Genomic DNA, 26,342 nt, shown 5'->3' with positions numbered 1-26,342 from the left:
TTTGGAGCAACGGAATGACTCAATATGTCGAAAGTAAGAATTTTCTGACAGAGGATAAACGGTCACTGAGAAAGTCCCGACGACTGAAGGAAGGTCGGCCTGGATTTGTTGAAGAACGATCGTGTGCAATTAACCTGACTGTGTCGGTTTGAGGCAGTATCTTATAACCTGATGTGTCCTATTTGAATTTGACTGGAAATTAAAAACGAGACTTTAAAAAACACCAATAGTGGGCTTCAGGTGAGTGGAGCTAGTAACCCACAAAGATGCAAGTCAAGGCCTTTGGGGACATCAACAATAGAGAGGAATGTACAATAAATGAGACTATAGTCAGTGTCGGCCGATTCAGGAAGGTAGGTGGACATGTCAATAATCTCGTTCAGACAATAAATGACATCATTTCCTTGATCAGTCAAATTGCACAAAATACGAGCAGGGCGTTTATGCTGAAAATGCCTAAATAATGACTCCAGTCACAGCTTGTATACTGTTGTCAGTTCTGGTCATTCCATCACATGCAAGGATAGCATTGGACTCGAGAGAGTACACAGGAAATTCGTTACTCTGTTGAAGTAAAAATGCAGTTATGAGGAAAAATTGGATCAGAGGATGCTGAGAGGAGATTTGATTGGGTTGCAAATATTATCGGGGGCTGGGTAGAGAGGGAGGGAATATCTTGTTCCTGTTGGAGAGCTCTGTTACCAGCGGCGAATATTAAACGGAGTTCGTTGAAATATTAGAGAAATGTTTATTAAAGTTGTTATTTAAGCCAGAGTATGGATGGGATCTAGAAGTCACACATGGAAACGTAGTAGCGGCAGAAACTCTTAAACCATTTCCAAAACATGCCGAGATCTGCACGTAAAAGCCTATGGTGGCTGGGGAGTCAGAAAAATGACTTCAACGAAGCATTGTATTTTGTACAACATAGACAATATCCAGAACGATCTCCTCTGTGTTGTGCTACTTTCTGAAAGTTTCGTACGTTACCTATATATGTTCGGATTAATATGCAGGATGATGGGAATGGGCAGAGAGAAAAAGTGTGTAATATGATTATCATCACAATACTGATCTTATCCTTTACTACACAATACCACTTCACTGGCTGGCATTTTTATCCTTCCTGTAGAAATAGTGAAAACAATTGTATACCCAATTCTCAGTCTTGGTCACACTGTAGTCACATTTCATTATGACAGATGCATCTGACATAGTTCAAAACATTTAAAACTATTATTTCATTTGTCTTCTCGAAATACAGCAGGTTTCAAAGACCAGAATAGTTCCACGGTCCAGAGGAAATTACATAGATTGGAAAGTTATATGAAGGCTGGAAGATATTACAGAGTTATGGATTGTGCTAGAGACTGAAGAAGATGCCAAAGACAAGAACAGCTTTAGGTTTTGGGTGAAGTGAAAACGAAGGTGGAACATCCAGTTCAATATTTCGTCTGTAAGAGCATGTACAAGGTAAACCCTTGACGAAATCTGGCAAACATACTACCTGACAAAAATATGTTATTACTTAGCTCACTGTGTCTGTCTGCAGCAAAATTAAAATTGTGACGATGACAGGCCAGTCAGGCATATGAGGCCTGTAAGTGGCGCCCACACTGTGACAGAAATTCTCTTCAATGATGCAGATCAATTTCATATCAGCTGATACAAATTTCTTTTTCCCAGTAATATTACCTCAGAAAGTGGCAGTTTGTTCTGACCTGAGCCCCTGTTGAGCGGACCATTGATCAAGAATTGATACCTAGGAGTTTTTGTTGCAGAGAAATATTTCTTTTGTAAGTGTTTTCGGTCAGAGTCACGTCGAGACAGAGACACAGAATAGATAAATACACTGAGATCTGAAAAAGAAACCCACTGCATTAAGCATTTATAGCTATCCACATTTACTCTGTGAAACATTCCCATAATGAGATGAGGAAGATCCCAAGATGCCACTTTCTCCTGAACATGGTCGACAGATCTAATATATCCTGGAACCGAACTGCAATATCCGATCAGAAAGTCGATAGATCCTTCCCCCAACCTGAACAGAATAGTCAAAACAGGTAGATGTCGCTCGGAAATGGGCCTCTGCATTTGCGTCTCATTACGATTTTTATTTTTGTAACGTACAAACCACCAGGCAAATCCTCAATTCTTTGACATTTTCACGGTTTGCGTAAAGATTTGTTGTTCCTTTGCCAGTTGTCATGGTGGTGATTATCGAGAGTGTGGTGCTGGAGAAGCACTCCAGGTCAGGGAGTATTCGAGGTGCAGGAGAATGTATGTTTGGAGCAAAAGCCCTTCATCGGGAATGATGTGGTTGTGGGTATGTTGCCAACCTCGCAAGTTGATTTCCTGACGCTTTGGCCCTTGTCTAAATGCATCTTCAGTACTTTGCAGCCTCTTCTGAAGTGCCTCTGTGCTGTACGTTCTAGACTTTATTTGGCTCCATTTCTGCTGCTTCCAGTTGCCGGTACCAATTACTTGAGTAGTGGCTGATTTTGTTAGTCCAGGTCAATATGCTTGTTGATGGAATCCGTAGCTGAGTGCCCTGACTCGAGGAGTTCTCTGGCAGTCCACTGTTCAGCGTGTGCTATGAGTGATGTGTTGTCCAGGTCGAAGTAATCTGTGCGTACATTTATTTGGTTAGCTGTTCATGGCGTGTCGAAACTAGTTGGTGTACAAGGCATGTGGATTGATAACTGTCTGCCTGTTTGTCCTATGTAGTATTTCGGGCAGTCTATTTTTTTGGAATAATATAAATGAAGTTTGTCTTGCAAATGGTGTGAATAGGTATTTTGTTCTGATGAGTTGTTGTCTGAGCTTGGCTGTAAGTTTATCGGCTGTCATGAATCCAGGTGATTGGAGAAGTCTGGCGATCAGTTACGAGACTTTTTTATGTAAGATAGCGTGGCAAACAGTTAGACAACTAGCAATCCACATCCACGAACACCAACTAACCACTAAACGTCACGACCGGCTGTCCCTGGTAAGTGACATCTTCAGTACTTTGCGCACTGATGACAGGACCACAAATTCGACTGGGGCAAAATAACCTTCATAGGACAAGCTAAACAAAGGAGAGCGAGATAATTCCTGGAAACATGGAACTAATCTACTGGCTCCACCAAGAAACCCATACTGCATTGATCAACCAGAACAGCCAACCAGAAGCAAAAAAGAAAGGAACCAAGTGAAATCCAATTGAGACAGCACGGAGAAATTCACAGGTGGATGCAAAACACTGATGTCAGTGAAGAGCACTGGACGAGGACAAAACGTCTGCAAATCAAGTTTTTACTTGTGTCTGGCGCGGCACGATGGCTCAGTGGTAAGTACTGCTGTCTCACAGCATCAGTGACACAGGTGCGTATCCAACCTCGCGCGACTGCCTATGTGGACTTTACGCTTTCTTCCTTTATCTGTGCAGGTTTCCTTCGGGAGCTCCAGTTTAGTCTGATAATCCAAAGATGTACTAATAATGGAGAATTGGACATGATAAATTGTCCTTAGTGTTCCGGGATAGGTCGGTTGGACGCACTAGTCTGGGTAAATGTAGAGCTCTGGGTTGGATAATCTTAGGACTTGTTGGGGCAAATGGCCTGTTTCCACACTGTAGGGATTGTAATTCCTCTGTGCCAACCATTCACTCCGCTATAAAGCCACTCATTTCTACAGCCTTTCTAATTTGTAAAGTTCACCATGCTCCCGGATATGTGCAAGGCCACAGTAGTTGGTTTGAGTTTTTAGAAGCGGTTAGAGATGGGGAAGAAGCTTTCTGCTCAGAAGAAATTAAGATAAAGAGTTTTAAGTACACAGAAGAAAAGACTATATTGGTACTGCAGGTTGTTGATAAGAGGAGGTTATACTGAAATGTATGGGACTTCTTTCGGAGAATCTTACAGAAAGAGGGTTCTGGCAGCTGGAGATGGTGTAAGAGACTGCAAGATACGTAGATGTTTATAAACATTACAGATACGTGGAGTATTTTTGTCGTGACTGGAGTTACGGTGGCATGGTGGCTCAGCGGTTGTCACTGGTGTCTCATATTACCAGGAACCCGATTTCAATTCCAGCTCCAGGCGATTGTCTGTGTAGAGTTTGCGCATTCTCCCTGAAGGATTCCACCCACAATTCAAAAGCATGTGCAGATCAATTGGCCATACGAAGTTGCCCATTGTTTAAGTATGTACAAATTACGGGCATTAGTCAACGCCAAGTATTAGTGAGCACTTGTTGGGCCAAAGGGCATACATTGGATATGTTCTATTATTCGAGAGAATGAGGGCAATAGGAAAACATTATTCATTATATGAACAGTCCGAATCAGAGAAATCATATTAATGATTTTTTTTCTGGCTGAGAGAAATACACAGGAGCGTCAGGGGTGATTTGGTGACCTCTGTGTAGTTATTTCACTTTTAGCATCTGGCAGATGTTACAGGGATCGGGAAGGCTGATGGTGTTTCAAAAGATCGGGATGTATTTACAATCTGAATGTGGCAGAGATAATGTGTAGGGGTAAAAGGTGGTTACAGACTTGGGAGCGGCATAAGGGTGAAAAGGATATTGCAAGGCTGGTTAGGCATTGGATTAGGTTACACAGCAAGAAAAATTGTCGAGACTGGAGCAAAGAAAAGAGAATGGCAAAGTTGTAGGTGTTGGAGAAATTTCCATATGCGATGAAGATTATAGTGACTGGAGAAGGCTGTGAAGTTAAGGACATTTGACAGGCCACGAGGGAGTTAGTGATGTTGGTGATGACGTGGTCGAGAGAAGATTGCAAAGATTGAGAGGTTTCAATGGATCGAGCAGTTACAGAGGGATGGAGAGTTGTGAGTACTTCAGAAATGTTACATGAAGAGGGTGAATTGTAAAATCTGGAGGTGATCTCCAGAAAGGAGGTTTATATGGCTTGCATGAGTTACTGAGATAAGGAGGTCGGTATGGGCTGATGGTGATTGCAGAGAATCATAGAATCTCAGCAGGTTAGAAACAGGTCATTTGGCCCAAGAAATGTCCACACTCAGCCAGACCCATCTCTCCACCCTATTACTCTGCATTTACTAAATCCGCACACCCCTAAACGCGCTGAACAAATCTGCATGGCCCATTTACCAAAACCGGAGAGACGGAGAAACCCAAGCAGACACGTGGAAAATGTGCAAACTCCTCACAGATCGTCTCCCGGGGCTCGAATTGAACCCAGCTTCCTGGCACGGTGAGGCAGCCGTACTAACCAAAAAGCCACCATGCAGCCGTACAGAGATCATAATATATCGTACAGGATCAAACTCGTTGAAGAGGCAAGATATTATTCGATTTGGAGGAGTTTGAAGACATCAGACTGAACGACGCAGACATCTTATGACAGAAGCATGACATTTGGCCAATCATGGTTATACCAGCCCTTCAACTGAACACATTGCTGTGGAATAATCTCCTCCTCCCACGTATTCTTACACGTTAGTTTTTGTATCAATAATCATCCAATCTCCACTTGAATGTTTCCATTGAACATGCATCAACAGCACATCCAAGTGCATTCTGAGTACTCGCAGATAATTCTTTTCCGGGTGCAACTCCCTCTTTTGGTTTCGAACCAGCATTACTCAATCTTTTAACACGCTCTCTGTGAGGTGTGCACAGAGTATTCATGGACAGCTGTGCGTGGGTTTTCGGTTTTCGTATAATCCCCGCCTGCTCTACGATCTCTAACCGATCCTTCAGCATTATTCTTGCTTTCCAATTCGATTCTCTACCTGCCATCGATTCGATTGTTCTCCATCATCCAGGAAGGATGAGGTTTATTTATCCTGTTCTTCCCATTTGATGGGCCATTCCTCGATTGGACCCAAGCTGCCTCCTCACGAAAAGGAGCCTATGGTTCTTTATTTTTCTTTTCTAACCAACGGTGTGTTCCAGTGAAACTTTCCCAGCTTCATTCGTACCACATTGGAGGCCACACACAGTCAACGAACTTTTCTGACTCTCAATTTTTGCGTGCTATTCTCACTCGGAATTATTGCAAAATATTCTCCACTATTATCCTGAAATTCTAAAAGAATGGTTCCTGTGTCCCAAAACGATTCCTTACTGATACTGGTTTCACTTGCTCAATCTCTTTCCTAAGCCCCAGGTGCAACAGTACATGCTGTCTTGGGCTGAACATACATTCCAACAGTAAGCTCTCCTCTATGTAATCTAGATGCACCCACCCCTCATGACCTTGCACGAGCAGTATCCCAATATATACCTAGATAATTTACGTTTCTCACGGTATGAAGGTATAGAAGTGTACTGTACCTTCAGAAAAGTTAAAAGAAAACAAAACTACCTGACAGCACCAAGTGTTCTCAACAAGATAGACTATAACATTTTTGTTCCAGCAGCTAGAGTAGCTGGCTGCCTGGAGAGCAAAAAGCAAACTCAAATTAGGCCAATCAGTTTAAATAACAAAGAAAATCCAAACTCAACTTAAGTTTAAACAAAGTATATTGACGATATTAAAAACCAATGACGCAATGCGGTGTTTTGAGGGTTCGTCCGAGAATTTAAAGGTTTGGGTGTTGGATTTGTTAGTTGAACTTGTTAGAGAGATTTGAATAGATGTGGATGTTAAAAATATCCCTGGAGGTTTTAACATTTACAGGTTAGTGCCCGACATCTTTAAATAAAACGTCGGTGAGTCTATTTGATTAATTTTCTTGAATTTTGGCTGATTAAATTACAACTGAGAGAAGTGGTAATTTAAATTGTGAAACAGAATGAGGAATTTGAAGGTGATTCTCAAACGTGCCAAGAAATTTTAGAAGGAAAGAAATATACCAAACTTTTAGAATGAGCAACGAGGTTAGGTTTGGGTTTAACGGAGGACAAAGGGAAAACTGTAATTGAAAGCGCATTACTCGAACTTCGACGTGTGTCAGAGAAACAAAAAAGCGCAGTAGGGTCGACAAACGTAAATTGAAATTGAGGAAAAAATGTAGTTCGCAAATAAACAAACGGAGAGAGTGGAAAGAGAAACAGAGAGAGGAAAGAGAAAGAGAGAGAGAAACAGAAAGAGAGAAAAAGAGCGAGAAATAGGGAGAGAGAACGTTCTTAACTGATCAAAGTGGAACAGATGAAATTAAGAAAGAAGGAATGAAAATGTTGTTAGCTGAGCAATAAGATGGAGAATTTGTACTGAGAAATTTCGACTCAGTCAGCCAAGTTAATTTAATAGGATTTCGATTCAAAGAGAAGGTAGCAATGTACACAGCTGTGTTAAAACTCTGCCACATTCTATGAATTACATGTTGAAGTCTTATTATTTAAGTTAAAACAAAACAACTCAGCAGATGGAGTGTTCCAAGGATTTATGGGTAATGCCGTTTCAAACTGAAATTATACGTAATACAAGTAAGTTATTTGTCACGTTGTCAGATCAGGGATCAAGACATTATCGAGAAGGTAAACAGGTTATTTTAAGTGCTTATGAATTAATCGCAGAAACATATATACAGCGATTTAGAAACATAAAGAAGGAACCAGGTCAGATTGATGTTGATTTCGAAAAAAATAACCGTAATTATTTTGATGGATGTATCGTGCTCAGAAACCAGAAAAGACCTTTGAGGATCGACGAGAGATTATTCTTCGGGTCAAGTATAAAAAAAAACAGTTCCAGATTTGTTTACCACAGAAGAAGAAAGAAGGCCAAGAGAATGGAAGGAGGTGAAAGGCCTCAGGTGTTTTCCTGTGATAAAGTACGTCACCTAAGTTCACAGCTCTGATCGTTAAAGAAAGGCACTGTGGGAAGAGATGTGGTCAGATAAGCTAAGTCAGTGGCATTAATGAACGTAGTAAAGGAGACCTAGAGAGGCGGCGAGGGGCTGCAGAATAGTGCACAGCCTAGGCAGGTGCCAGGAATGGAGCTACTACCTGATCGCACCAAGAATCGGGGGAGAAGGAGGAGGATTTATAATTTTGATAGACATAGGATCTAACAATCACTGATATTAGGTGATGAGTGATTGTGCACTCTTCCCGATCTGTCAAACGAGATTGCGGTAATTTGTGGGATAGAAAACAACATAAATTAATTGTTTCCAATGGAAGACCATGTTTCAGTGCCAGATTAAGTTTGGACAAGTTACGGTGGCAGTGATTGACAGGCTATCAATTCCAGGTGATAAAAACAAGGACTACAGATGCTGGAAACCAGAGTCTAAATTAGAGTGGTGCTGGAAAATAAAAGGTCAGGCAGCTTCCAAGAAGCAGGAAAACCGACGTTTCGGGCAAAAGCCCTTCATCAGGAACAGAGGCAGGTAAATCTCTTCACTCTGCAGGCACCCTGCCTCTGTTCCTGATGAAGGGCTTTTGCCCGAAACGTCGGTTTTCCTGCTTCTTGGAAGCTGCCTGACCTTTTATTTTCCAGCACCACTCTAATCTATCAATTCCAGGAATTAAGTTTGTCCATGGGAATGATTTGGCAGAATCCAAAGTGGCAGTAAAACCCCTTGCTGTGGATCAGCCCAAGGAATACCAAGAAACTGATGTGTTAAACCAGAAATATTTGCACAGGCTGTGTAGTGACCAGAACAATATCATAAGTACGAGCAAAAAGTAAAGAACAAGATGACGGAGTTGAGGTACAATTAGCGGATACCCTGTTTGACGTCATGATGGTAGAAGAGCTTGAATAGGCAGCAGGTCAAACACAAGTGTATACTCCTGAAAGGAAAAGCGTTTTGCAACAGACAGACAAGACGATAAAAGTTACATCTGTGGATGAGTACTCCAAAAAGGAGGCAGAGAATATTCTGGAGGGTTATTATCTGAAAGATTGAAACCTAAGATGGAAATGGAGACCACCACAGGCTAGTTCAGAGGAGAAATGGGCCAAAGTGTACGAGGTTGGTTGCCAGTATCATACAGACAGGAAGTGCTAGGGGTAGCATACGACCTAACTATTGGAGGTTACATTGGGTTAGGAAAGACTCAGGCTAAGGTACGAAAGCACTTCTATTGGCCAAGAAAGCACAAGGATGTGGTTAGCTTTTCCTGAACGCGTCATGCATGCCAAACGGTAATTAAACCACAGGATGGAACAAAACCAGCACCTTTGTGGCCAATTCCTGCAATCGGAGAACCTTTCACACAGCTTGTGATTGTGTAGGTCCCCTTCTGAGAACTAAACGTGGAACAAATACTTGTTAACCACAATGGATGTGGCTACCAGTTTTCACAGGCAAAGCTACAACTGAGTATCGAGGCAAAAGCGGAGGTAGACAAATTTTAGATTTCGTCACACGGTATGGGCTACTGAGCGAGAGTCATTGGACTGAGGGTAAACTTTTACTGAGAGACCTTTACGGGGGTTATGGATAGCTTATGTAAACAACACTTGAAATCCAGTGCATATGATTCTGAATCCCAGGGAGCTTAAAAAAGTTGACATCAGAACTTGTATACGATATTGAGAAGACGCTGTCAGGATTACCTGAATGATTGGAATAAAGATATTCCATGCATATTGTTTGCCGTTAGAGATGCATCAATCGAATCTACTCAGTTCACTCCCTTTGAGGTAATATTCGAGCAACAAGTGAGACTTTCCTTGAAATTAATGGTAGAAAAATTGACAGATCGAAAGTCGGATATCTCACACTCAAATTATGTATTGGAGGTGAGGGAGAGCTTAAATCGAGTAGATGAGTTAGGTAAAGAGCACCTAAAGTGGTCACAGTGTTGGATGTAGCTGCTAGCTGATGAAAGCCCTGTGATTCGGACATTTTCCGGAAGGGGTGACGTGTTAGTATTATAACCACTGGTAGTAGATCCCTTCACAGTCAGGTTGAGTCGTCCCTACCAAATTTAGAAGAAGTTGAGTCAGGTGAACTATCTCGTACTTATGCTGGGTACGTGTCAGTATGGTATTAATAAGGTATCGAGTATAGTATGCGAACATATTGAAACTATGCTATACAGGAGAAGAAAGAACTGGTGACACACGTGTTAATTACTACCTCACAATGTGAGGATTCAAAACCAGATGACGTCAATTTTGATCTTTCTCAAACTAGAACCCGCATTCCCACCTAGTATTGCGTCATCAACTAACAAGGAAACATGTGAATGTTGGAGGTGGTTTAATTGTTGTCCATTTACCAGAGAATGTTACAGGTAGAGAAGGGTATGACGACTGCCAAATCTTGCAACAGTAGTCGCGGTCTCGGTGGTGGAGTATGTGACAAGGATAGTGATTGGTGCAGGGCTGAAAGAGGTTTTTGTGATCGGCAGAAGTATGGATGATGGAATATTTTAAAGGGATACGGAGGGTCGTGGAAGCGGGAGTCTGTTTCCCAGATAAGGAGAGTTGTCGAGACTGGACATGGTTAAAGAAATAGGGTGTGGGCAGGGGCTGGACGTGTTTAAAGGAATACAGATCCGAGGTTGGTCCTAAAAAAATGTTACAGGGATAGGGAGGAGTCCAGTATCTGGAGGAGATATCAAGGTTAGGGAACGACGTAGGTTCTGGAGACTCTTAACTGGATAGGTCTTCAGAGTAGTTTCTGGAAAATGTTACAGGGACATGAAGGAGTGTAGGTGGTGTAGCATGTTACAGAAAAGCGAAGAGGTGGAGGTGCTGGCGAATCTTACCCAGATAACGATGTACTTTAGGCTGGGCAGTGTTACAGCAATAAAGGGTGGGAAGGTTTAATAAGGACGGTTTAAACTGATAGAGAGTGGAAATGATCTTTGAGAATTTTAAGGGATAGGGATGAGTGCAGGAGTTGGAGGACGTATCAGGGGTAGGAAAAGCTGTAGGTTCTGGAGAATTTTATAGAGATAACGAAGGGTAAATTTCTGGAGGAAGATACAGTGGTAGGGAGTGCTGTCGTTGCTGGAGAATGTTACGTGTATCACAATTGGGTGTAGGTGAGGGAAAATGTTTCAGAGAGGGAGGAGTTAATCTGCTGGAGAATATTTCAGGGATATTGAGTCTGTGTAAGTACTAGAAAATGTTACAGCGAAAGGGAGTGTGTGTAGATGCTGTCGAATGTTGCAAGGATATGAAGGGATATAGAGGCTGGGGAATACCGACAGGGATTGGGAGTCAGTGCTGCAGCGATATAACGGGGTGTAGGTGCTGGAAAATAACAAAGGGATGAGGAGTGGTTGTCAGTGTTGGGGATTGTTACAGGGATAGCGTGAGTGTCATTGCTGGAGAATGATATAAGGACAGGGAGTGGGTGCAGTTGCTGAAGAAATCTATACGAATGCAGAGGGTTGTCGGTGGTTGAGAACTTTACAGTGTTAGGGAGAGTTGGAGATCCTGGAGAATGCCACAGAGAAAGTGAGTGTGGTTGGTTTTGGGAAATATTCTGGGAAGAGGGAATGGGTGCAAATGCTGGAAAATATTACAGGAAGAAGGAGGGTGTCAATGATGCAGAAAGGTACAGGGATAGAGCGTGTATGTAGCTGCTGAAGAATTGTCTAGCAATAGGGAGTGTCAGTTGGTGCTGGAGAATGTTACAGCAATCGTGTTACAGCAATAGTGAGTGGGCGTAGGTTCTCGAGACTGTTACAAGGATCGGAAGGCGTGTAGGTGCTTGGGAATCACGACAGGGATGGGAAGTGGGTGTCAGTGCTGGAGAATGTTGCTGGGATAGGGTGTGAGTGTCGGTGCTATAGAATCTTGCAGGAATAGGGAGTGGGTGCCGGTGCTGGAGAACACTATAGTGATTCAGAGGCTTTAGGTGCTGGGGAATGTTACAGGGATAGGAAGGGTTGGAGGTTCGGGAGAATGTCACAGAGAAAGTGATGAGTGTATGTTTTGGGAAATCATACAGGAATCGGGAGTGGGTGTAGATGCTGGAAAATGTTTCAGGGACAGGTAGGGCAGAAGTGCTGCAGAAATGTTTAGTGAAAGGGAGGTATGTGGAAGCTGGAGAATGTTACAGGACAGAGAGTTGTGCAGATGTTATAGTAAGTTATACGTGTAGGGAAGCATATAGGGGTTGGAGAATATTATAGGTGGAGGGAAGGGCTGTCAAATATTACAGGCATCCTTAGCGGGGTAGGTGGTGGAGAATGTAACAGGGAAAGAGAGTGTGTATGTAGGCGATGGAGAATGTGACAGGGACAGAGAGTAAGTTTAAGTGTTGGAAAATGTGACAAGGAGAGGGAGAATGATACAGGGATAGAGAGCAGAGCCGATGGTACAGATGGTGACAGGCATGGGAATTCTGTTGGCGCTCGTGAATGTTACTTGAACAGACAGTTGTATCGGGGCAACAGAATGTTACTTGGATAGCGTGTGTGTAGGGTCTGGCGAATGTTACAGGAATCGGGAATGGGTGCAAGTACTGGGGAATGTAACAGAGATAGGGAGGTAAGCAGGTGCTGGAGGCAGTTGCAGGTATATTGAGGGTGAGGGTGTCAGAGTGTGTTATAGGTGCAAGGAAGGAATTCGGCGATGGAAAACTTTGCAGGTATGGAGAGGGGTGTAGCCACTTTAGAATGTCACGGGATAGGGAGTAGGTGAAGCGATTGGAGAATGTTACAGGGATAGAGAGCGATATAGATGCTGGAGAAAATCACAAGGATAGGAAGTGTGTGTAGGTCCTGGAGCATATACCGGAATAGGCAGTGGGTGTATGTGTTGGAGAAAACCATAGGGATACAGACGACTGCAGTTGCTGGATAATGGTTTAGGGATTGAGTATAGGTACTGGAGAATGTTACAGGGATAAGCAGAGATGTAGTTTCCAGGCAATGGTAAAGCGGTATGGAGGTCTGCTGGTGCTGGGCAATGTTAAACGGATAGGGAGGGGTGTAGGCCCTGGCGAATTCTTCATGATTAGCGAGTGGGTGGAGGGCTCTGAGATGTTCCATAGATTGTGAGTGATGAGTGTCCTGGTGAATGTGGCAGGGATCAGGGGTGGTGCAGGTGCTGTAGAATGTTACAGGGCTAGGGTGAGGCTTCAGGGGCCAGAGAAGCTTACAGGGATGGAGAGTGGGTGTAGGTACTGGAGAATGTTACAGAGATAGGGAGTGGTATAGGTGCCAGAGAATGGAAAAGTTGTAAGGAAGGCTGTCGGTTTTTGGCAATGGTAAATGATGGGGAGGAGCGCCAGTCCTGGTGAATGTTACAAGGATAGTGGTTGTCTGGCTCTGAGATGTTACATAAGTTGGGAGTGGTGAGGGTCTTGGTGAATGTGGCAGCGATCAGGAGGGGTGTAGCTGCCGGAGAATGTTACGAAGATAGCGTGTGGATGAAGGTGCTGGACAATTTTACAGGATGAGGTTGTCGTCGTACTGGTTGGAGAATTTACAGGGGGAGGAAGGGGGTTAGTTTCTCGAGGATGTTACGCGGGGAGACAGTGGTTGTCGGTGCTGGGGTATGTGTGTGGAGCTGTTACAGTGATATGGAAAAGGGTGGGCCCTGAGGGAATGATACGGGGATATGGAGCGGTGCAGGTGCTGGAGAGTTTTACAGGTCAAGTAAAGATGTGTAGATACTGGTGAATGTTACAGTAATACGGAGTGGTGTATGTGCCAAAGAATGTTATTTAGGCAGTGAGGTGTGTCGATGCTGCAGTATGTTATTGAGATAGCAACGTGTGCAGGTGCTGGAAAAGGGTGCAGGGATAGAGTGGAACAGTTGATGAAGAAGTTTACAGGGATCAGGCGGGTGTAGGTGTTGGAGAATGTTTCAGTGACGGAGAGTAGTTGAAGGAGCTGGAAAATATTAAAGCAATAAGGAGTAGGTGTACAGTTTGGAGGTCTTACAGGCACAGGGAGTGGTGCAGGTGTTGAAGAAGTTTACAGGGATCAGAAGGGGAGGAGGACCAGGAGAACGTGATAAGAATAGGGAGGTGTGTAGATACTGGAAAATGTTACAGCGGTTGTGAGGTGTGTTAGTGGTGAATAATGATACAGAGACAGGGTGTTAAACTGCAGTGACAGGCACAGAGATTGAGTCACAGAGTCATAGAGATGTACAGCATGGAAACAGACCCTTCGGTCCAATCCGCCCATTCCGACCAGATATCCCAACCCAATCTTGTCCCACCTGCCAGAACCCTGCCCATATCTCTCCAAACCCTTCCTATTCATATACCCATCCAAATGCCTTTTAAATGTTGCAATCGTACCAGCGCCCACCACTTCCTCTGGCAGCTCATTCCATACACGTACCACCCTTTTTTGTGAAAAGTTGCCCTCTCTTTTATATCTTTCCCGCTCACCCTAATGCTATGCCCTCTAGTTCGGGACTCCACGACGCCAGGGAAAAGACTTTGTCTATTTATCATATCCATGCCCATCATGATTTTGTGAAACTCTATCAGGTCACCCCTCAACCTTCGACGCTCCAGGGAAAACAGCCCTAGCCTGTTCAACCCCTCCCTATAGCTGAAATCCTCCCACCCTGGCAACAAGCTTCTAAATCTTTTCTGAACCCTTTCAAGTTTCACAACATATTTCCAATGTTAAGGAGAACAGAATTGCGTGCAATATTCCAACAGTGGCCGAACCAATATCCTGTACAGCCGCAACATGACCACCCAACACCTGGAATCAGCACTCTGTCCAAAAAAAGAAAGCCTACCAAACGCCTTCTTCATTATCCTATCTACCTGCGACTCCACTTTCAAGGAGGTAAGAACATACACTCCAAAGTCGCTTTGTTCAGTCACATTCCCTCGGACCTTACTATTAAATGTCTAAGTCCTGCTCACATTTCCTTTCCCAAAATGCAGCATCTCGCATTTGCCTGAATTAAATTCCATCTGCCACTTCTCAGCCCTTTGGCCCATCTGGTCAACATCCTGTTGTAACCTGAGATAGATTTCTTCGCTGTCCCAGACACCGCCAAGTTTTGTGTCATCTGCAAACTCACTAACTTCCTCTTCTGCTTGCATCCAAATTATTTATGTAAATGACAAGCGGTAGGACCGAGAACTGATCCTTGCGGCACTCCATTGGTCACATGACTCCAGTCTGATAAACAAGCGTCCACCACCTTCTCTCTTCTATCTTTGACCCAGTTATGTATCCACGTGGCTATTTCTCCCTGTATTCCGTGAGATCTAACCTTGCTAACCAGTCTCCCAGAGGAACATTTTCGAACGCCTCCCTGAAGTCCATCTCGATCACATCTACCACTCTGACCCCATCAATCTCTTTATTACTTCTACAAAATGTTAAATCAAGTTTGTTAGACATGATTCCTCACGCTCAAAGCCATGTTGACTATCCCTAATCAGTCTTTGCCTTTCCAAATACATGTACATCTTATCCCTCAGGATTCTTGGCCACCAACGACGTTAGGTTCACTGGTCTATAGTTCTCTGGATTGTCCGTACCACACTTCTTAAACAGTGGCACCACGTTAGCCAACCCCACGTCTTCCGACACATCACCTGTGACTATTGATGATACACATATCTCAGCAAGAGGCCCAGCAATGACTTTCTACCTTCCCACAGGGTTCTAGGGTACACAGGATCTGGTCCTGGGGATTTATACACCGTTTTGCGATTCAAGACATCCAGCACTCCCTCCTCTGTAAAATATGTATATTTTGCAAGGTGTCACCATTTATTTTCCTACATTGTAGATCTTCCCTATCCTTTCCCAACATAACTGCTGAAGCAAAGTACTCGTTTAGGATCTCCCCCATTTTCTGAGGCTACACACAATGGCCGCCTTGTTGATCTATGAGGGGCTCTATTCTCTCCCTAGCTACCATTTTGTCCTTAATATATCTGTAAAATACGTTTGAATACTCCTTAATTCTATTTGCCAAAGCTAAGTCATGTACCCTTTTAGCCCTCCTGATTTCCCTCTTAAACCTAATACTACTGCGTTTAAACTCTTCTAAGGATTCACTTGATCTATCCTGTCTAAACCTTACATATACTTCCTTCTTTTTCTGAACCAAACCATCAATTTCTTTAGTTACCCAGCATTCCTTATACCTACCAACCTTTCCTTTCACCGTAACAGGAATATACTTTCTCAGTATTCTCGTTATCTCATTCCTCACGGCTTCCCATTTTTCAGCCATCCCTTGAATGTATTTCCAGGAATATCCTCCCACAGCACAGCTGTAATGTGATCTCTTTTCAAAAACGCCTCTGCGCTTCTTCACTTGCATAATCTTCGATCCTTCCTGTAGCATTTGTATCCTGGAACATTAAGCTGCAAGTCTTGCTCATTTCTGAGCTATGTCTCTGTAATTGCGGTGATATCCCAGTCCCATGTTCTTAACCATACCCTGAGTTCATCTGCCTTCCCCGTTAGGTCCCTTGCATTGACATAAATGCAATTTAATTTATGAGTCCGAAGTTATCCCTGCCTGCCCTGACTCTTTGATTCTTTTCTGTTCTCAACTGTCTCAGATTGATCTCTTTACTCATTATCTCCCTGGATCCACCCTCAACCCCACCCCCCCCCACCACCCACCCTTACTAGTTTGAATCCTCCTGATCAGGTCTCGCGAATTTCCCTGCCAGTACATTCGACATCTTTCAATTTAGGTGCAATTCATCCTTCTTGTACAGTTCAAATCTACCCCAAAAGTTATTCCAATGACCCAAAAATGTGAATCCTTCTCGCATACACCAGCCTCTCAGCCATGCATTCATCTACTCTATCCGCCTACTCCTGTCCTCACAAGCTCGGAAGTAGGTACTGAGTAATTTTGCACGGATAGGGAGTGTTGTCGGTTCTGGATAATTTAACAGGGAAGTCGTGGTGTGTACTTTTGAAACAATGTGACAGGGATTGGGAGTTGCTGTAGGTGATGAAAAGTTTTACAGGGACAAGACTTCCTTGAAAGTGCTGGACACATTTTACAGAGATAGGGATTGCGCGAAGAGGCTGGAGATGTTACAGGGATTGGATCGTGCATAGGTGCTGGTGACTGTTGGAGGGATGTGGAGGTGTTCCGAAGCTGGACAGTGTTAAAGAGATAGGGAATGCATATAAGGGATGGATGGAGAATGTTACACGAACAGGGACTGCATGGTAGTGCTGGAGAAAGTTACCGGAAATGCGAGGGGTTTAGGGTCTGGAGAAGTTTCCGGGGATAGGGATGGTTGCAAGTGATTGAGAATGTCACAGGATAGGGAGGACGTGTAGGTTTTAAAGAATGTTACACCAATAATTAATGGTGTAGTTGCTGGAGAATTTTACAGAAATAATACGTGTGTAGGAACATGAGACGATTGAAGCTATGAGGACAAGTGAAGGTGCTGTAGAATGTTACAGGGTTAGGGACTGGTATAGGTGCTGGAGAATGTTACAGGAACATGGATTTGGACTAGTTATATGAAATGAGTATTGTGCATTTTCTGGTGAATGTTACTGGGATAGATATGAGAGTAGGTGCTGGCAAATGTTGCAGGAATACAGAGTGGGTAAACGAGATGGCCAATTTTACAGGATACGCGAGTAGTTGTACTGGTTGAAAATTTAATGGGGTAGGGAGTCAATTAGTTGTTCGATTACGTTACATGGATAAGCAGTGTGTGAAGGCCTGGAGAAGGTTACACTAACAGAGTGTGGTGAAGAATATTACTGTGATAGGGAGGAGTGTAGGTGCTTCAGACAGTTACAGGAATACGGAGGGATGTAGGTGCTCGAAAAAAGCTGCAGGGATCGAGAGTAGTGAAGGTGGTGTTGACATGTCCAGGAACCGAGAGGGGTGTAGGTGATTGAGCATGTTACAGTGACAGGGAGTGCGTGAAGGTGCTGGTCAATTTACATCAGGAATGAATGGTTGCACGGTTTGGAGATCTTACTCTTATAGAGACTGGTAGAGAAGGTTACAGGTATCGGGAAGGCTGGAGGAGTTGGATAAAGTGACAGTGGATAGGGAGTGGTATTGTTGCTGGCGAAGGTGACAGGGTCAGTGAGGTGCGTAGATGCTGGAGAATGTTAGATGGACAGGGATCAGTGTTGATGCTGGAGAATGTTGCAGGAATACGGGGTGGGAGTAGGTGCAGGAGAATGTTACATGGATCGTGAAAGATGTTGGTGATGCAGAATATGACAGAGAAGTGGGTGAGGTGTACGTGCTGGACAAGGGCAACAATATGCGGAGTTACTGGACTTGCAGAATATTATCACAGGGACAGGGAGTGCGTGATGGTGCTGGAAAACGTTACTGGAAAAGGGGGTGAACGTAAAGGATAGAAATTTAACAGGGATATGGAGGCGTGTATTTGATGGAGAAGGTTACAGTGAAACCAAGAGGTGTCGGTGCGAGAGAATGTTACGGAACAGAGAAAGAGTGTTGGATGTTCAGAATGTTACAGGGAAAGGGAGGGGTGTCGGTGCTCGATAGAAGGCACCGGGATGGGGCATAAGTGGAGGTCTTTGATAAAGTGGCAGGTTAGGGAGGGGTGAATGTGGTGAAAAGGGTTATCGGGATAGTGAGGTGTGCAAGTGTTGGACAATTGTGCGGGATAAAGGAGTTAGTGTAAAGTCTGGAGACATTACTTTTGATATGGAGTTTTATAGGAGCTGGAGAGTCTTACAGGGTTAAAGAGAAGTACAGGTGTTGGAGGGTGTTACAGGGATAGACAATGGGAGAACGTGCTGGACAATGTTACAGGGATAGGCAGTGGTTGTACGGATTGAAATTTGGAATGAATAGGGAGGAGATAAGGTGCTGGAGAATGTTGAATGGATAGGGAAGGGTTCACGTGGAGAACAATATAGGGAGCTGAGTAGGTGCTGCAGAATATTACAACGATAGGGAAGTGTGTGATGTAGGTGGTGGAGATGATAACAGGGATCGGGAGATGTGTTGGTGTTGTAGAATGTGACGAATAGGGAGAGATGGATGTGCTGGAGAATGTTACAGTGATAGTGAGGGGAGATTGTTCTGGAGAATATCACAGGAATTTGGAACATTGTTGGTGTTGTAGAATGTCGCATGGAAAGGAAAAGGTGGTGGCGCTGGGGAATGTTACAGCAACAGTGAGTGGGTGAAGCTCCTGGAGAACGTCACAGGTAAAGGGATCGGTTGAGGTGTTGGAGAAAGATTCACAAATAGGGGGTGAGGTGAGACGGAGCTGAACAGGATTGCAGGCATAGGGAGTGGCTGCATGTGATGGAGAATGTCACAGACACGGCAGCGTGTTTGGATGCGAGAGAATGTTGTCGGGATTGGTAATGTGTGCAGTTGCTGGAGAACGTTATCGGGATAGGGAGTGGGTGAATGTTCTTGAGAATGTTGTAGGAATAGGCAGCAGTGTAGTTGCTGGAGAATGTCACAAGAATATGGAATGGTGAACGTGCTGTGCAATGTTACAAGGATAGAGAGAGATTTAGTTGCGGTAGAGTTTTGTGGAAGAATATGGAATGACTGTATGGTTTGGAGATGTCAAATATTAACGGTGTGGTGTCGGTGCTGCTGAAAGTTGCAGTTATAGAGGGCGTATCGATGCTGAAGAATGTTACAGGCAGGGGGTCGGTGAAGGTGTTAGACAGTGTTAAAGCAATCGGCAGTAGTTGTACAGTTTACTGATCTTACAGGAATAGTGGGTGATGCAGTTTGGCTACTTGTTTACAGGGATAAGGGTGGATTACGTGTTGGAGAACGCGACCGGAATAAGGTGAGGTAGCGGGGCTGGCGAATGTTCCTGTTATAACAAGGAGGAGAGGTGCTGGAGAATGCAACAGGGATATGGAGAGATGAAGTCGCTGAATAATGTTACATGGTTAAGGAGAGATGAAGCTGTTGGAGAATGTAAAAGTGATAAGAAAAGTGTGTAGGTTCTGGAGAATGGTACCGCAATAAGGTGATGTGTAGATTCTGGAAAAAGTAGCAGGAATCAGGAATGGTAGGAGATGCAGGAGAATGTTACAGGGAAAAGGAATGTGTGTACGTCCTGGACAATGTTACAGAGATGGGCGGGGTTGCTGTAGAATGTTAGAGGCAGTGGGATGCATGTTGGTGCAGCAGAATGATACAGGGCGAAGGTGCGTAACAAATTAACAGGGATAGTGGGTCGCTGGAGGGGCGGGAGGTGTTACATGAAAAGGGAGGGATGCAGGTATTGGAGAATGTTACAGGGAAATGGTTAGGTGTAAGTGCTCGAGAAGATTACAGGAATGGGGCGGGATGGAGGTGCTGCAGAATGTCACAGTGAGTGGGAGAAGTGCAGGTGCTGGAGAATGTGACAGACAGGGGAAGGCTGTCGTGGCTGGGGAAGGTTACAAGGATTGGGAGAGGGTGTTGGTGCTGGAGAACGTTTCAGAGAGAGGGAGCGTTGCACGTGTAAGAGAATGATCATGGATAGAGGATGAGGTATGTACGGGTTGGAACGAATTACAGGAATAGGAAGTGGCTGGAGGCGCTGGTGAATGATCCAGTGATCGGTGTGGGTAGATGCAGCAGAATGTTACAGGAAAATGTAGTGCATGTACCTGCCAGAAAATGTTGCAGGAATATGGAGTGGGTGTCAGTGTGATGTATTTTACAACGATAAGCAGCAGTGTAGGTGATGGAGAATAGTACAAGGATATGGTCTGGTTTAGGTGCTGCACAATGTTGCATGAGTAAGAAGACCTTTGGTTTGGCAGAATTTCGCAGTAATTTGGAGTGTGTGCCGGGTTCAGTGATGTGAAATGGATACAGTGTGGTATAGATGCTGGTAAATTTTACAGCTATAGTCGGGGTGTAGATAGTGGACAATTTCACAGTGACAGGGAGCAAGTGAAGGAGCTAGAGATTGTACAGCAATAGGAAGTTGTTGCACGGTTTGGAGATCTTACAGGAAAAAACGTGTGGTACAGGTGCTGGAGAAGTTATTAGGGATCGGGGAGAGTTTAGGAGTCAACGAACGTTCCCGGACAAGGTGAGGTGGCGGGGCTGGAGAAGGTTACAGGGATAGTAACGGCTGGACGTGCTGGAGAATGTTACAGGGACAGACAACGGTGAAGGTGTTGGTGAATGATAAATGGATATCGAGAGATGTAGGTGCTCGATACTGTTACATGGATAGAGATTGGTGTAGGTGCTGGAAAATGGAGAAGGGTCGGCAATGTGTTTACGTTCTGCAGAACAATACACAGCGATAGGCAGATGTGTAGGTGCTGGAAAACGTGACAGGGATCGGGAATGGGTCTTGGTGCTTGACAATGTTACACGTATAGTGAAGTTAGTTGTTGCTGGATAACATTAGAGGGATAGGGACTTTTGTTGGTGCTGCAGAATGTTCTAACGACTGGGAGAGCTCCAGAAGCTGGAGAGTCTGACCAGAAGAGGGAGGATTGTCATGACTGGAGGAGGTTACAACGATAGGGAGTGAGTGGAAGTGCTGGAGAATGTTTTTAGCACAGAGAGCTGCTCAGGTGTCAGAGAATCATCACGGATAGAGGATGAGATATGTCGGGTTGGACAGGCTGACAGGTATAGGCAGCGGATCTAGGTGCTGGTGATTGTTACCAGGAAAGGAAGGGGTACAGTGCTGGAAATGTTACGGGAACAGGGAGTGGGTGTCGGTGCTGGGGACTGTTGCATGACTAGGGCGGTGAGTATGTGCCGGAGAATATTAAAAGAATACGGACGTGTGTCGGTGCTGCAGAGTGTGGCAGAGATATTGAGTGTGTGGGTGGTGCGGCTCGAAATGGTAAAGGGATTGGGAGGGATTTGGGCCCTGGAGAATGTCACAGGGATGGAGACGGGTTTAGGATTGTAAGAAAGTTACAGGGACAGGGAAGGCTGCAGATGGTGGAGGATGTCACAGAGCAAGGGAGCGTTTTTGACGCTGGAGAATGTTACAGGAATACAGAGAGGGGCAGGTGTTGGAAAACATAACCGGGATACTGAGGTGTGTAGGTGCTGGCGACGTAAACAGCAATGAGGAGGGGTGTTCATGCTGTGGAATGTTAAGGGGATAGGGATGCGAGTAGGTGCTGGAAAATCTTTCAGGGACAGCGAGTGTGTGTAGATGCTGGAGATTCTTGTTGTGATTGAGAGTGTGCTTCGGAGCTAGAGAATGTTACAGGAATACGAAAACTTGGGCATGATTGTGAATTCCCAGGTACAGGGAGTATGTACCAGGGCTGAAGAGCTTTACATGAATATGGAGTGCATGTAGGGGCTAGTAAATTTGGAAATAAGGAGTGGTTGGATTTTCTTGACAATGTTCCAGGGCGAGCGAGGATTGACAGAGCTGGAGAAGCTCACATAGATTGTGAGGGTGTAGGTGCTGGAGAGTTCGTAGGATAGGGCGGATGTGAAGGGGCTGGAGAATATCTCGAGATAGGCATTGGCGTAGGTGCCGCAGAATGTTTCTGGGGTAGTGTGGGCGGTAGGGGCTGGAGAAGGTCACCGCGAGTTGTGGGGGAATAGTTGTTGGAGAAGCTTACAGGCCAGCGAGGGCGAAAGGGACTGGATAAAGTTACACTTGAGGGATGGAGTGAAGTTGTTGGAGAATATCACGGACAGTCAGTTACAGGGAATCGGAGATGTGTCCATGCTGGTGCAAATCACAGGGATAGGGAGTGTGTTTTGGTACTGGAGAATTGTACAAGGAGAGAGAGTGGGCATGTTTGCCAGAGGATGTTGCAGGGATAGACGGTGGGCCCAGGTGTAGGGGAAGGATACTTGAACAGGGTGTGTGTGTGGATGCTGGATAATGTTAATAATACAAAGATTTGTAGGTACTGGAGAATGTGGGATGGAAAGAGAGTGGAAGTAGTTTAGGAAATTGTTATAGGAATATGAAGAGAATTCGGTGCTGGATAATGTGACAGGGAAATATTGGGCTGTACTTGCTGGACAAGATTGCACGGATTGGGAGTGAGGGTTGTTGCTGAAAAATGCTGCCGAGGCATGGATTGTTTCAAGGTGCTGGACAAGTTACTGGGATAGGGATTTGTTGCAGTGTTCGAGTTGTTACAGGGATAGCAAGGGTTTTAGGCCATGGAGAATCTTATAGGGAAACAGCTGGATGTACGTGCTGGAGGATGTTACGGGGAAAGGTAATGGTTGCAGCTGCTGGAGAATTTTAAAGAGTTATGAAGGAACATTGCTGCTGGTGAATGTTTCAGGGATTCTGGAGTAGTTTTAGGTGCAGGAGAATATTACAGAGATAGGGTCGTGTGCCGGTGCTGAAGAATGTTACAGGGAAAGGGAGGGGGTAGGTACTGGTGAATGTTTCAGGGATGTGGAGTGGTTAGGTGCTGGAGAATGTCGCAGGATTTTGAGGAGGTGTAGGGGCTGGAGAACTTTACAAGGATTGCGTGGCGAATACGCTTCGGAGAAGGCTACAGCGGTGTAAATGTTGGAGAAACTGACAGGGAGAGTCAGTGTGTTTGGGTGCTCCAGAAGACAACAGGGCTATGGAGTGGATTTAGGTTTTTCAGAATGTTCCAGGGATCGGGACTCGTGTAGTCGCTGGAGCATGCTGCACGAATAGGGATTGGTTGTAATTGCTCGAGAGTGTTACAGGTCTAGCGAGTGGGTGTACGTGCTGGAGAATATGGTTATGGTAGTGAGTTGGTGCAGGTGCTTCACAATGTGATAGGTATAGTGAGTGGCTGTGGGTGCTGGAGAACATTACAGCGATAGGCAATGGTTTCAGGTGCTGGAGAAGGGTCAGGAATTAAGAATGGTTATAGGTGCTGAAAAATGTTACAGGATAGGGTGGGATTCAGGTGCTGGAGAGTTCGACATGAATATAGAGCGGGTGTTGGCACTCGAGAATGTTTCTGGAGTAGAGATTGGGTGCACGTGTTGAGGAATGAGACATGTGCGGAGAGCGGGTGTCGGTACTTGAGAATGCTTCAGGTACAGGGAGTGGGTGTAGGTGTTGGAAAATCTATCAGGGATAGTGAAGTGTGCAGGTGCTGGATATTGTGACATGGAGAGGAGTTTGGTGTTCGTGCTGGAGAATGTTACAGTGATAAGGAGTGGATGTAGGTGCTCAACAACGTTACACTGAAATGGAGGAGTGTCGGTGTAGGAGAATGTAACATGGCCACGTATTGGGTGTAGGTGCTGGAGAATTTCACAGGAGTAGGGATTAGTGTAGGGGCTGGCGAAAGTTATAGGTATAGGAATTGGGCGTAGGCATTGGATAATGCTACAGCAATAGGCAGCAGAGTAGGTGCTGGAGAATTTTCCGTAGAGTTGTGTAGGGGCAGGGCGTTGTTACACGGATAGAGGGAGGTGTAGGTGCGCCAGAGTTTTATAGAAATGTACAGTGAGCGTAGAGGTTGGAGATGTTAAATGTACACGGAATACTGTAGGTGCTGGTGGATATTCCAGGTATGGGGAAGTGTTGATGCCAGAGAATGTCACTGTGACAGGAAGGAGGTGAAGGTGCCAGACAATGTGATACCAATAGAGAGTGGTACGGTTGGAGATCGAGCATGAATATTGAATGGTGCAGGTGGGGATGTGCACAGGTTTTGAAGTAAGTGACCGGGATAAGATGATATCACGGGGCTGGAGAAAGTTACAAGGATATCAAGGGGTGGATGTGCCGGAGAATGTTACATGGGCAGCAAGTTGCACAGATGCTGGACAATGTAAAATGGACAAGGGGTGTGTGTTGGTACAGCGATAGGGAGATTTGTACGTTATGGAAAACGTGACAGGTATCTGACATGTGAGTAGGTGTTTGACATAGTTACACGGGGAGGGCGGAATCAGTTTCCCTGTATTGTAGGAATAGGGAGCGTGTGTCCATCCTGGATAATGTTACAGAGATAGTGCTAGGGTTGTTGTTGGAAACTGCACGAGGGACAGGGACGTTTGTTGCTGTTGCAGAATGTTTTCGGGAGAAGAAATGGGTGAGGGTGTGTAAAAAAACAAGGAAATGTGCGTGCTTATAGGGCCTGGAGATGTTACATGGATAGGGCGTGGTGGAAGTCCTGGGGAAGTTGAAGGAATGGGGAGGGGTATAGTTGCTGCAGAATTGCAGAGTTGCAGCTTTTAGAGAATGTGACTGGAAGAGGGAGTGTGTCGTGGTTGGAGAAGGTTACAAGAATAGGGAGTGGGTGTGGGTGCTGGAGAATGTTTCAAGGATAGGGAGCGGTGTAGATGCCAGAGAATGATTATGTGTAGAATACGGGGTGCGTCGACGCTGAGCAGAATAACACGAATAGGCTGTGACTATCCGTGCTGGAGACGGATGTGGTGTTAGCACAGGTGCTGGAGAACATTACAGGGATAGGGAGTGGGGAAATGGTTCTTCAGAATGTTACAGGAAAAGGGACTGAGTGCAGTTGCTGGAAAAGTTTGGACAGATAGGACGTGTGTGAAGGTCCTGGCAATGTGACAGGACAAGGGCGTCTGTTTTGCTGCTGGAAACGTTGTAGGAATATGGAGTGATGGAGGTGTGAGATAATGTAACAGGGATATGGAAGAGTGCAGGTGGATGAGAAGGTTGCAAAGATCGGGATCGGTTGCAAGGGTTTAAGATTGTTCCAGGAGTAAGGAGTGGGTGATGGTGCTTGTGAATGGTCCAAGGATTGCTCGTGGGTGTAGTTGTTGGAGAATTCTGCAGGGGTCGGGAGTAGCTTTCGGTGCTAGAGCACGGGAGAGGGACAGCTGATCATTGTGGGTGCTTGAAAATCTTACAAATATATGGAGTGGGTGAAGGTGTTGGAGAATGCTACAGGGATAGAGAGTGTGTGTTGGTGCTAGAGAAGGTTACAAAGATAGGGATTAGGTTCCAGGTGCTGGAGAATGTTCCAGGAATAATGAGTCCGCGCAGCGGTTGCAGAAGATTACAGTGACAGGGTTTGTCTGAAGGTATTGGAGAGTGTGGCAGTGATGGGGAGCTCTGAACGGGTTGGAGAATGTTACAGGAATAGTGTGAGGGAGTAGGTGCTGGGGAAACTACAGCGATACAGAAATGTGCAGGTTCTGGAGAATGGTACATGGATGGGGATAGGTGCTGGAGAATGCGACAGGGGAAGGTAGGAGTTGTAGGTTCTGTACAATGTAACGGGAAGAGTGAGAGGGAGTAGAACCTGGCGAAGCTATAGGGATATGGCGGTTTATAGGTGTTCGAGAATTTTACAGGGATTAGGTGTATCGGTAGATGAGAAGATTACAGTGATAAAGAGTTCGTGTTTGTGCTTGAGAATGTTACAAGGATAGGGAGTGTTTGCAGTTACTGCAGAATGTTACAGGGATAGGGAGTTGGTCGTGGTGCTGAGGAATTTAGGAGAAAGTGAGGACTGCAGATGCTGGAGATCAGAGCTGAAAAATGTGTTGCTGCAAAAGCGCAGCAGGTCGTGCAGCATCCAAGGAGCAGGAGAATCGACGTTTCGGGCAGAAGCCCTTCTTCACGAATGAGGAAGGTGTGCCAAGC

The sequence above is a fragment of the Chiloscyllium plagiosum genome, unplaced genomic scaffold, assembly GCF_037043375.1.
Source record: "Chiloscyllium plagiosum isolate Xiang-an unplaced genomic scaffold, Cpla_swu_hap1 HiC_scaffold_52, whole genome shotgun sequence".
NCBI lineage: Eukaryota > Metazoa > Chordata > Chondrichthyes > Orectolobiformes > Hemiscylliidae > Chiloscyllium > Chiloscyllium plagiosum.
Note: the sequence above shows the minus strand (reverse complement) of the source record.